Here is a 12,655-nt window from a genome sequence, read left to right on the forward strand (position 1 = left end):
TCTGGTGAAAGGCAGTGGGTAGGAAGGGGCTCCGGTTGTGGCTAGGAGTATTTACAAATCAGAAGGAGCTGTTCCCATCACGTCTAACCTGATTAAAGATTAAGTTTGCCTCAAAGTGTTTAAGTTTGCCTTCCAAATCTAGTTTCTGATGGAGGAAAAAAAAAAAATTTAACTTGTGACATAGAGAGTATAATCTCTTTCTTTCTCTCTTTTTTTAAGCCCCCTCAACGCACTGCTTAAACAGCCTTTCCTGAATCATGGCAACCGAATAAAACCCAGCTTATGCCAGAATGCTGTTCTAGTTGGTAACCCAGAGTTTACTCCCCTTGACAAGTTTACTTAAAGAGAAATCAGAGTGGTTTATGTTTGTAGAATAATTCTCGTTCTTGTGCCTGCCCTTCGCCTTTTTTCTTCTCCATCAAAACGTCATACACCTTTATCACACATGTTGTTTTGGATTTCAATAGAGTTAATTTCTTAATAGAAAATGAATGGTAAATTGAAAGGCTAGTGAGCCAAGAGAAAGTTCATTGTGTAAAGAGGAAGCATGTGTGTCTTACCAAAACATTTAGTTTATCTAAAGTAAATTCAGAGATTTAAAAAGTATAATTTGGATGGTATTTCATATCTGAAATCTCTTGTTTGGAGAAAGGAGAAGTGTGTAAACTATCTCATAACTGACATAGGAAAGCATATCTTGGAAAGAGGGAGGGGTTGTGATTTCCTTAGTAAAAAATCAGGAAGGAGCTGCCAGGTGTTGGGAACAGCCATGACTGCCAAGCCTTATCTTTTGTCACTGTCCTGGGTTTCCTCAGGAGTGTGGATCCAGCTGCTCTCGAGTTTTGTTTGGTTTATTTTTTTTTAATGGATGTTCATGGAAGGGTATGTTTTTCTTAACTTTGTGTTTGAGGCATTTTGTAGAACACCAGGGACCCTACTGAGAATGTTAAGAACCACTAAATTAAGACTAGCATTTTAAATACTTCTTACTCATGGCAGAGGATATGTATTGGAGTATAAGACTAAGTACAGTTCTGTGTAAGTGGCGTTCAACTATTTAAACTGTTTCCAAATTATCACTTGTTGGTAAATAATAAGACAAATAGAGTATGTCCAAACCATGTCATGTTTGACACCTTAATAATTGTGTATAAACGTGGCCTGTCCCACCGATGTAGTCACTCTAGTAAGAAGACATGAATGTACTTTAATCAGTCATGTGAATGAACTACACATTTGAAGGACTGAATCAGTGATAGTCATTGACTTCTCATTCTCATTCCAAGAACTGACTGGTTACTCCACAATTCCTTGTTTTTAAGGCTGGGTTTGGAAGAGTTAATGTCCTTGTGATAGGAAACTGCTTGTTCAGGATGTTATGGAGTCTGTATCTTATATTAAGTGATTTTAAAGGTAAAATAAACTCCTCTTCCATTAACACTAGGCACAACTATGGAAGAACTGGAAAGAATCAACAAAGAAATTGAATCAGTCAAGAGTGAAGTTGAAGAAAATCAGAAGAGACTCTCCAGGTTTACTTTAGCACTTGAAGAGCTGTCACAAAGCCCTGTGGCCTCCTTGAGTGACACAAATGTGAGACAAGATTTTCCTGAAAATAGCCTGATTTCAAAAGAGAAGTGGAATGAACCATCAAAGAACAGAGAGAATCAGCCTAGAAAATATGTGTTGGACAACAAATGTCCAGCAACTGACCTTGAATATGACCCATTGCTCAATTATTCTGCAGGGCTGCTTGGGTCATCTAGAGCAAGACAGAGTGAGACTGATATTCAGCACTCCTGCTACTGGAAGAAATCTGTGGGTGGAAATTACCACAAGTCCCTGGAGAGTCCATATGTTTCACCAATAAGAATTAAAATAAATCTTCAAGATTCCGATGAAGATGATCTTGTAATGGATGTACCTCCAATCGTTCCTTCTTCTAAGAAATCTAAACCATTTAGAGGCTTTAAATATCAGAATATGGCTGAAAAGTTACAAGTAATACCCCCAAAGGAAAGAAATCTTCAAATCAGAGGCATAGAAGAGGGAAAAGTAGACAAGACCCAGCTAACCACACAAAGAGATGGTGACAGTAACAGATCAGAACCACCAAAATCACTTACGAAAACCTCACTAGATAATAAAACTAACATAAACTTGTGTGGTGTTAAAAACCACGTTTCTAAGATGGGAAGCTTCAACAGTGAGAAAAAGTATGTCTATATTTCAGAAGAAAGTACATCTTGTGCACTTCTCAGTGACAAAGAAATACAGAAGGAGCATCATAATGAAAGTTATCCAAATAGCAGGAGACATGTAAAAACATGTTATGATACTCAAAACATGGAATGGCGATATTCACCAAGTCAACCCCAATTCTCATATTCAGATGATCACATACAAGAAAAGGTTTTGAGAGTACAAAATGATAGTCAAGACTTAAATACTTTTGAAAACAGAAAATTAATTGAATTTGATTTTGATAAGGAATGTACTGAAGACGACACACTCTCTGATTCTGATAAGACTATGAAGGAATGTCTTCAAATTTTCAGTGAGTTCACACAAACCAAAGCTCATAAGAGAGAAATGACTAAGCAGGTTAGTCAGTTCCCTTTTTTTTAATCCTTATTTTCCAAAATCTAAAGGAGTTTCCCTTAAATAACATTCTCTATATCATAAACTTTATATAATATCTGTAATATGTATTTCTAATATTTATGATTATTAGCATATTAGAATGACAAGGCAAAAACCTTGATAATTGGCCAGCCATGATGTTTTGCAGACTTGACAGTTTCCAGAGGCCATGGTATTAGATGTAGTAACTTATAGTTGATCTCTCAAATTAGAGGAATCTTTTATAGGAACTATGCATGTCAGATTATCCAAATTAATTATTTTGTGAATTATTTTAAATAATTTGCCCACTATTTTGTAGTTTTACTCCTGTGGCTCTTCAGGAAACATGATAAATTTGCCACTACCACACTGAAATTGGATGATTCTTATCTTTTTCCATCTAGGTTTCAGAAGAGCAAATGGAATTAGATATGTTATATTACCAAAATATTTCCAAACCAAAAAAGAGAATTGCACACACTGCCAAGTTTGATGTGAGTCATTTTGATTCTCTTACCCTCACGCCCTCCTTCTGTCCCCCCTACCCCCACCCCTTCAGCAGACACATTATGAAGTACATACCATTTAGAGCTTCAAGTATGTTCTAGTAGTTATTGTCTTGTTATCCACCAGGGGGCACAAGTGGTAAGTCAGTAAATTGATTCTTTTTAAGCATTTTCCAAATCCTTCATTTTTCCCTCATTATCTAACATTTCCATTAAAAACAGGTATGTTGTATAAACTTTTAATGATAAATTAATATAGGTAGTCCTCATTATTTGCAGATTCTGTATTCGCAAACCCTATTCAGTAAACTTAATTTATAACAAAATCAAGACATGCTTTTTTTGGTCCTCTTGTAGACATGTGCTACGGCAAAAAAATAAATAAATAAATAAGGGAATTGCCTGACATGCACATGCACATTCCCAGCTAAGGTGCGGCTTTGTAGGGCCGCACCTGCTGCATGTGGAGGTTCCCAGGATAGGGGTTGGATCAGAGCTATAGCTACTGGCCAGTGCCACAGCCACAGCAATGCCAGATCCGAGCCATGTCTGTGACCTACACCACAACTCACAGCAAAGCCGGATCCTTAACCCACTGAGTGAGGCCAGGGATTGAGCCCAAGTCCTCATGGGTACTAGTCAGGTTCGTTACCACTGAGCCATGATGGGAACTACCACAACACTGCTTTCTTGTTCACTGTCACACTGTTGACCAGTGTACTTATCTCAGTCTATTTAGTGCCATGTTTTCTGCATTTTTGTGTGTTTTCTTAATGAATCTGTTAATTTAAAATGGTCCCCAAGTATAGTGCTGTCTGGTGTTTCTTGAAGCAAGCAGGCTGTGATGTGCCTACAGAGAAAATATGTGTGTTAACTTTGTTCAGGCATGACTTATAGTGCTGGTGACTAAAAATTCATTGTTAATGAATGAGCAGTATATACTAAATAAAGCATCTTTAAATGGAAACACACATAAAACAAGGTTATGTGTTGATTGGTTGATGAAACTGCTGAAACCAGATGCTCACCTGTGCCTAGGAGCATGGTTCAGTATTCACTAATTCATTGTGGGACTCTATAAGACTTAACTAGTGGGAATAAGGAGAATGGACTGTAGTTTTTCAAAGTAGTTTGAACCTCTTGTAAATATATTATAAATGCTGAAGATCTCTTGCAACATATAAAGAAGCTGAAGACTCATTGCAGCAAATAGTATTCCTTTAACACTTTGTGTTTAAAAAATGCTATTGGAAGTTCCCATCATGGCTCAGCAGAAATGAGTCTGACTAGTATCCATGAGGACACAGGTTCAATCCCTAGCCTTGCTCAGAGGGTTAAGGATCCAATGTTGCCATGAGCTGTGGTATAGGTTGCAGACACGTCTCGGATCCGGTGTGGCTGTGGCTGTGGCGTAGGCCAGCAGCTGTTGTTCTAATTCAACCCCTAGCCTGGAACCTCGATATGAAAAAGAAAGTATTATTGAACAAAAACAGTTAGTTCTCTGCTCTAGTCTTTACATTATTTGTACGTGGTATGAACTGACAGCAGAATCTTCTGCATGGCTCGGAGTTCCCGTAGTGGCTCAGTGGTTAATGAATCCGACTAGGAACCATGAGGTTGTGGGTTCTATCCCTGGCTTGCTCAGTGGGTTAAGGATCTGGCGTTGCCGTGAGCTGTGGTGTAGGTCGCAGACGCAGCTTGGATCCCGTGTTGCTGTGGCGTAGGCTGGTGGCTACAGCTCCGATTCGACCCCCTAGCCTGGGAACCATATGCCTCGGGAGCAGCCCAAGAAAATGGCAGAAAGACCAAAAAAAAAAAAAAAGAATCTTCTGCAGGGCATAAAAAGAGTTTATGCTCCCAAGTCATACATAACAGCCTGAATTCCAGTTCTTCACAGGATGGTTGAATGTTCTTGAGCAAATTATTTAATTTCTCTCTTTCATTTTCCATGTTTGTGAAATGGAGATAGTGAAATGCCTGCCTATCCCAGGGTCAGATATTATAGATATTTACTAAACTAGTTCTCTCCCCTTTTCTCTTTCTTATGAAAAAAAATTTTTGGAGGCTAACTTTATATTCCTTTAATTGCAAATGCTGTGGTGTTCATAGTTTTCATTTTACTATGCTATGTATTTTCTCCCCAAATTCTTTTTTTTAGGGTGCACCCGTGGCATAAGGAGGTTCCCAGGCTAGGGGTGCAACTGGAACTATAGCCACCGTCCTGTGCCAGAGCCACAGCAACGCGGGATCCAATCCACATCTGCGACCTACACCACAGCTCATGGCAATACGAGATCCTTAACCCACTGAGCGAGGCCAAGGATAGAACCCGAATCCACATCATGGATGCTAGTCGGGTTCACTAACTGCTGAGCCATGACAGGAACTCCCCCAAATTCGTATATTTAAATAAGTGTTGGTATCGTCAGCAATTTTTTCCTTAAAATAAATTCTCACAAATGGAAGTAACTGGACAAAAGATAGGTAAAAATTTATTATGATTTTAAAAATATGACACATTGCCTTCCAAAAAGATTGTGGTAATTTATAGTCTTACACAGTGTTTCAGGGTTCCCTTCTCACAAACCTTACAAAAAATGGGTATTACAATTTTTTTAACCTGTAAATTTGAGTGAAATTCTGTTTCCTTGTTTTATATTATATTTGTTTGGTTACTAGTGAAGCTGAACATTTTTTCATATGTTCCCTTCTCTTCTAGTAGTGAATATTGCTGTGGAGAAGTCAGCTGCTAGCCTATTTCTCCCTGTGTGGGTCACCTGATACTTTTGCCTCATTACCTAAAGGATTCTTTCCTTAAATTTGAATTCTGGTGACTTTAGTAGGATATGTCTTATTAACATTTTAACTGCAAATAAAGTGTCAGTTTCATATAAAATTTAATTTCCTCATATTTCAAGAAAATTTTCTTAAATTATATGCTGAAATTGTTGTTTGGTTTTATTGTCTCAGTTTATTTCAGGAGTACTCCAATTATGTGTACTGGATCAATTATGTGTGTATTTGGATCTCATGTAGTCAATTCTGAGGAGCTTTTGTGCAAAAGGAAAGTGAAATTATCCATCTTAACAATTTTTAAAATCATCTATGTTTTATACTGATGCTTTATAGGTTCCAACCAGTAAAGAGATGATTAGCCCATTCAGGGGACCAGGCCCACCACTGGTTAGTCACACTAGACTCCTCCAGGCCCAGAAACAGGCAGTGCAGATAATGGCTGCCATTAAGGGTGGGCAGGCTTTTGTTAGTCTCACTTCAGAAGAGAAGAAAAATACAGTTGCATGTCCAGCCTCTCAGATCCAAAGGAAAGCCTCAGGAGGTATGAGGAAAATCTTTTTTTTAGTTACTTATTTAATAAATGGGGTTATACTTTGTTTTTAAAAATGTTTCCTATGAAACCCATATATTCCCAGTTATCATTAAGTCAATTACATAAAGCTTTACATGAAATAATAAGATTAGCATATTTACATCATTTATCCCCTATATGGTAGCAATAAATGGTAGTATTTTGCACACATTCTTACATGGAGCAAATTGCTTTATAAATTACTTAATTTTGTTCTTCTAGGTTATACTGGAATTGGTTATTGGGATTCTTTTGTGTTTGCATTTTGTTTTCTTCAAGAAAAAATATGTATTTTTTAATCAAGCTTATAAATAAAGTGTTGTAAAATTTTGAATTAATGATGGAAATAAACTCAAATCATCTGAGACTAATGACATTAACATTTACCTTTTCCTTTTTCTCTTGTTCTCTGAAATGTCTTAGAAAATTCACGTACATCAAACAGCCTTCACATGGATATAGTTCTTTCGAAGGAAAGTCCAACTGCAAAGCCAAACAGAGCACATGTTCCTGTGAAAAGTATTCCTTATTTTCCTGTGAAGGTACTATGAACTCAATCTGAAGACCAGAATTTTATTCCTAATAACCATCATGTTCTAACGACATTAGGGCCCCTTGGAGAGTGACTATGTTTTTCTCTCTCTGAAGACCCCTTATTCAGAAAAATGCCAAACCTACTGCTGAGATATATTGTCAAGCTTTTTTTGGTTACTATTAGATAGTTATTTTCATTTTATCATGGGATTTGTGTGTGTCACTTTCAGTTAATTTGTTTTTCTTATTATTGGAAATATTAGGCATTTTTTCAGACCTAAAACATCTGTGGCTATAATTAATTTAAGCCTCATCAGTTTTTTCAGAGAAAAGTTGTACATTATGTCTTTCAGGCCATATCTGGTGAGGGGTATATCTGTTTAAGTATGTGAGAGACAGAGAGACCATGAGGAAATAACGGCCATGAGTAATGTGATAGTACAACCTTCTTCAGTCATTTTTCCCCTCCTTGTGTCAATGATTTTTTTTTCTCTTTACCATGTATTCTTTGACAGAAAACAACCTGTCAGTGTTAAGTCTTTATCCCTCCCTAAAAGTAGGGAGATTAACTCATCCTAGAATTGTCTTTTTTAAGCCCTTCAAAAGGAATGCTAAACTTGTTTCTAGCTCAGATCATTTAAATATTGAATATGCACAGATCTGTCATAAATTTTATTTAAGCCTAAGGCTTTTTCTTAGTCAAATGATAACCAAAAGGCATTGGTAAGCCCAAGGCTTTTTCTTAGTCAAATGATAACTGAAAGGCATTGGGACATATATTTGTTTTAAGAATTGTTTTGAGAAACTTTGCTATATGCTGATCAGAGGACCAAGTCATGGCTCTTTGAATCTGGATGTGGAAACAGTTGAGTGATTAGACAGGTAATCAAATCAGCCTTGATAATGGCAGACATAAGGCAGCAGTCTCATTTCTCCCTTTTGTGAGTGTAGATAATTTTATTTCTCACATTTTTTCTACTCTTAATGAATCTAATACTTGAAATTATTTTTAATTTAATTTTTGTATCAACTTACCTAAGATAGTTTTACTGCTTTCATACACATAGTAAGAATGTTAAACAGAAAATGCATGTATTCTCTTTTCTAATCAATGATCTTATGTTTAACAAGATGTTGAAATATAAAGTGGCTCATCAGAAGCGGGCTGTAGGAACATCAGAATCCTTGTCCAAAGTACCTGATGAAGTAAGACAACGCTATGTCAACCTCTTTTTTGAGAAATATTTGAGATTTTGCAAAACAGATGATGATGCTTTTAACAAGGTCAGTACTAAATAATGTAATTTACCGTAAAACACACACACACACACAATAACCATTACAATGAATATAGAACTCATGCGGCACAATTAGCAAACAATTTTGTTCAGTTTTTCTCCTCTGTTTTTTTTTGAAACCAGGCAATGGGCCTGTTTTTTTTCTCCCTATCCAATCACTTTTCTGGTCTTAAGTTGGAAAGTACTCTGATTACTTTTAGAAAAGTACTCTGATTACTTTTAAAAACTGTCTTAAGGGTGTTCCCATTGTGGTGCAACAGATAACGAATCCAACTAGTGTCCATGAGGATACGGGTTTGATCCCTGGCCTCGCTCAGTGGGTTAAGGATCTGGTGTTGCCATGTGCTGTGGTGTAGGTCACAGATGTGGCTCGGATCTGGTATGGCTGTAGCATAGGCTGGCAGCTACAGCTCCGATTGGACACCTAGCCTGGGAACCTCCACACATTGCAAGTGCAGCCCTGAAAAAGACAAATATATCTTAGGCCTGTGATTTCATATCCAGGCCAGGAGTATATTAATCTGAGTAGTGTCTTCCCCTTTATATACTGTCTAGTGAGCCACTGTCTCCACCGCTCCCTATTACACACATCTACTATGCTCATTTATAAGCCATGTCTTGTCCTTTGGCAGCACCTGTGTATGCAGGTTCTACTCAAAACTTTTTTTTCCAAATTGCAATCTTTCAAATCAGTGGCAATAACTTTAGCTCCCACCCCATGAATATCTTCAAAATCCAGTGTGGAATGGTGATGACTGTGGCTTATTTGACAGGCTAGGTCCCACCTGAAAGCCGACAGACTCTTCTCAGCTCTGATTATTGCAGTTTGGAAATTCAAGTCTAAGATTTAAAACTCTATCAGACAAACACATGTCTAAGTACTAGATTTGGGTTTTGTGCTTCTCTTCCTCTGATTAAGGCTAATTCAGGTGACTCTGAAGGTTATTATAAAAGACCACAGGTGGATTCAGCAAGAGGCAGATTTCAGATCACTATGAAAAAGACCTTTGTAATTAATAAGCTGTCCATAAAGCAGCTATTCACAAAACAGTAAACTGCCAGTTGCTGAAAGTGTTTGACTAAAAGCTAGATTATCATCATAACAGGAGATTCATGCATCAGCTGTGAGGAAGAGCCAATTTAAGGATTCTTTATACCACACAGTTTTATTGAGATGTAATTCACAAACCCTGCAATTCTTCCATTTAATGTATATAGTTTAGAAGCTAGCATATTCATAGTTGTGCAACCGCTACCACAATCAATTTTAAAACATTTTCAGCATCCCCAAAAGACACCCTCTACACTTCATCTGTCACTCCCCCACTCCTCCATATCTCTCAGCCCTAGGAAACCACTAATTTACTTTCCATTTCTATTGATCTGCCTATTTCATACATTTAATAAAAATGGAATCATGTGCTTTTTTGTGACTGGCTTAAAGTTTCCCTTAGCATAGTGTCAGGGTTCATCCATGTTATAGCATGTATCATTACTGCATTTCCTTTTTTTTTTTTTTTTGTCTTTTTAGGGCCGCATCTGTGGCATATGGAGATTCCCAGGCTAGGGGTTCAGTCGGAGCTGTAGATGCCGGTCTATGCCACAGCCACGGCAATGCAGGATCCAAGCCATGTTTGTGACTTACACCATAGCTCACAGCAAAGCCGGATCCTTAACCCACTGAGTGAGGCCAGGAATTGAACCTGCATCCTCATGGATACTAGTCGGGTTTGTTAACCGCTTAGCCACAATTGGAACTCCTGCATTTCTTTTTATTGCTGAATAATATTCTGCAAAAATAATATTCTAAAAAATACACTTTTTTTTATTCATTAGTTGATGGACATTTGGATTATTTCCATTTGGGGACTATTATAAATAATGAACACTTGTACACAATGTTTATTTGTGCACAACTTTTTGTGTGGACTGATGGTTACATTTCCATTGAGCATATTTCCAGGGTTATATGCTAATTCTATATTTATCTTTTTGTGAAATTACAAAACAGCTTTACAAAGTGACTGTACCACTTTACATTCCCACCAGCAACTTACAGGGGTTCCAATTTCTCCACATCTTCACCAACAGTTGTTATTTTCTGTCTTTTTATAGGGCCATCTTAATGGGTATGAAGTTGTGGCTCACTTGTAGCTTTGATATGCATTTCCCTAACAACTCATGATATAGAACATATTTTCATGTACCTGTTGGTCATTTGTATATCTTCTTGAAGAAATATCTGTTCAAATCCTTGGCCCATATTTTGAGTTACTTGCCCTTTTTTTTTTTTTTTTCTCCTGAGTTGTAGGGGTTCTTTACATATTCTGGATACAAGTCTCTTAGCAGATAAAACATAATTTTTTTCTGTGGGTTGTTGTCTCATTTCTTGATTGTATAAGTTGCAGCACAATGTTTTTTATCTTGATGTAGTCACAATTTATTTTGTTGTTGTTGCCTGTGCTCTTGGTATCATATCTAATAAAATTAGGTCACAAAGATTTATTCCTATGTTTTTTTCTAATAGTTTTAACAGTTTTCATTCTTATATTTAGGTATATGATCTGGTTTGAGTTGAGTTTTGCATAAGGTGTGAGGTAGGGGTCAAGTTTAATTCTTTTGAATGTGGATATCCAGCTGCTGTAGCACCATTTGTTGAAAAGATTATTTTTTTTCCTTTCATTATCTCACCATTTTTTGTCAAGAATCAGTTGTAAATATAAGTGACCATAAATTCTGGGCTCTGATTCTATTCCATTGATCTCTATTTCTGTCCTTATGCCAGAACTACACAGTCTTAATTACTGTACCTTTGTAGTAAGTACTGAAATTTGAAATATGACTTTTTCAAATTTGTTCTTTTTCAAGACTGTTTTAGTCCCTGCTATATCCGTATAACTTTTAAGATCAGCTTATATTTTCTGCAAAAATATCCAGTTAGGATTTTGGTAGAGATTGTTTTGAATCTATAGGTCAATTTGTGGAGTACTGGAACTTCTGCTGTGGCACGATGGGATCAGCGGTGTCTCTGGAGCTCTGGCACACAGTTTTGATCCTCTGCCAGGAGCAGTGGGTTAAGGATGTGGAGTTGCCATAGCTGTGAAGTAGGTTTCAGCTGTAGCTCAGATCTGATCCCTGCCCAGGAGCTCTGTATGCCATGGGACAGCTGAAAAAGAAAAAGAAATTTTTGTGGCGTATTACCATTTTTAAGTCTTGTGAACCACGAACATCTATTTATTTAGATCATCGTTAATGCCTTTTAACAGTTTTGTCATTTTCAGTGTACAAGTCTTAAACTTCTTTTGTTAAATTTATTCCTAGGTATTTTAATCATTTTAATGCTATTGTAAGTGGAATTGCTTTTATAATTTCATTTTCAAATTGGTGTAAGTATATAAAAATTGATTTTTTAGCTTATATCTTGCAATCTTGCTAAACTTGTTTATTCTAATAGTTTTTAGTGAATTCCTTGGGATTTGCTTTATAAAAGATTATGTAATCTGAAATAGATATGACTTTACTTCTTTTTTTCCAATCAGAATACTTTTAATGTAATTTTTTTCCTAATTTCTCTAGGCACAAGCCTCCAGTGCAATAGAAGTGATGTTAGAGTGATATGAGGAGACATGCTTATCTTGTTCCTCTCTTTTTCGCTTTTTTTTTTAGGGCAGCACCCATGGCATATGGAGATTCCCAGGCTAGGGGTCGAATCAGAGCTACAGCTGCTGGCCTACAACACAGCCACAGCAACACAGGATCCGAGCTGCATCTGTAACTTAAACCAAAGCTCACAGCAGTTCCTTAACCCAATGAGCAAGGGCAGGGAAAGAACCTGCAACCTCATGGTTCCTAGTCAGATTCATTTCTGCTGTGCCACGACAGGAATTTCATCTTGTTCCTCTTATTAGAGGGAAAGCTTTGTCTTTCTTCATTAAGTACAATAGTAACTGTGGATTTTTTGTACATTTCTCTGTTTCATCTAAATTTTCTACTTTGGGCATATAGTTGCTCACAGTACTTCTTTATAATTTTTTTATTTCTGTAAGTTACGTGGTAATGTCTTTTTTATTATTTAATAATTTGAGCCTTCTCTCTTCTTGGTCAATCCAGAAAAACTTTTTATCAATTTTGTTGATCTTTTCAAGGAATCAACTTTTAGTTTTGTTGATTATCTCAGTTTTTAATTCTTTATTTCAGTTATTTCCACTCTAGTCTTTATTATTTTATTCCTTTCACTTTATTTTGATTTAGTTTCCTATTAAAATTCTAGTTTCTTAAGGTGGAAGGCAAAGTTATTGACTTGAAATCTTTGTAATACAGCCATT

The sequence above is a fragment of the Phacochoerus africanus genome, chromosome 2 (genome assembly GCF_016906955.1).
Source record: "Phacochoerus africanus isolate WHEZ1 chromosome 2, ROS_Pafr_v1, whole genome shotgun sequence".
In the NCBI taxonomy this organism is placed as follows: Eukaryota; Metazoa; Chordata; class Mammalia; order Artiodactyla; family Suidae; genus Phacochoerus; species Phacochoerus africanus.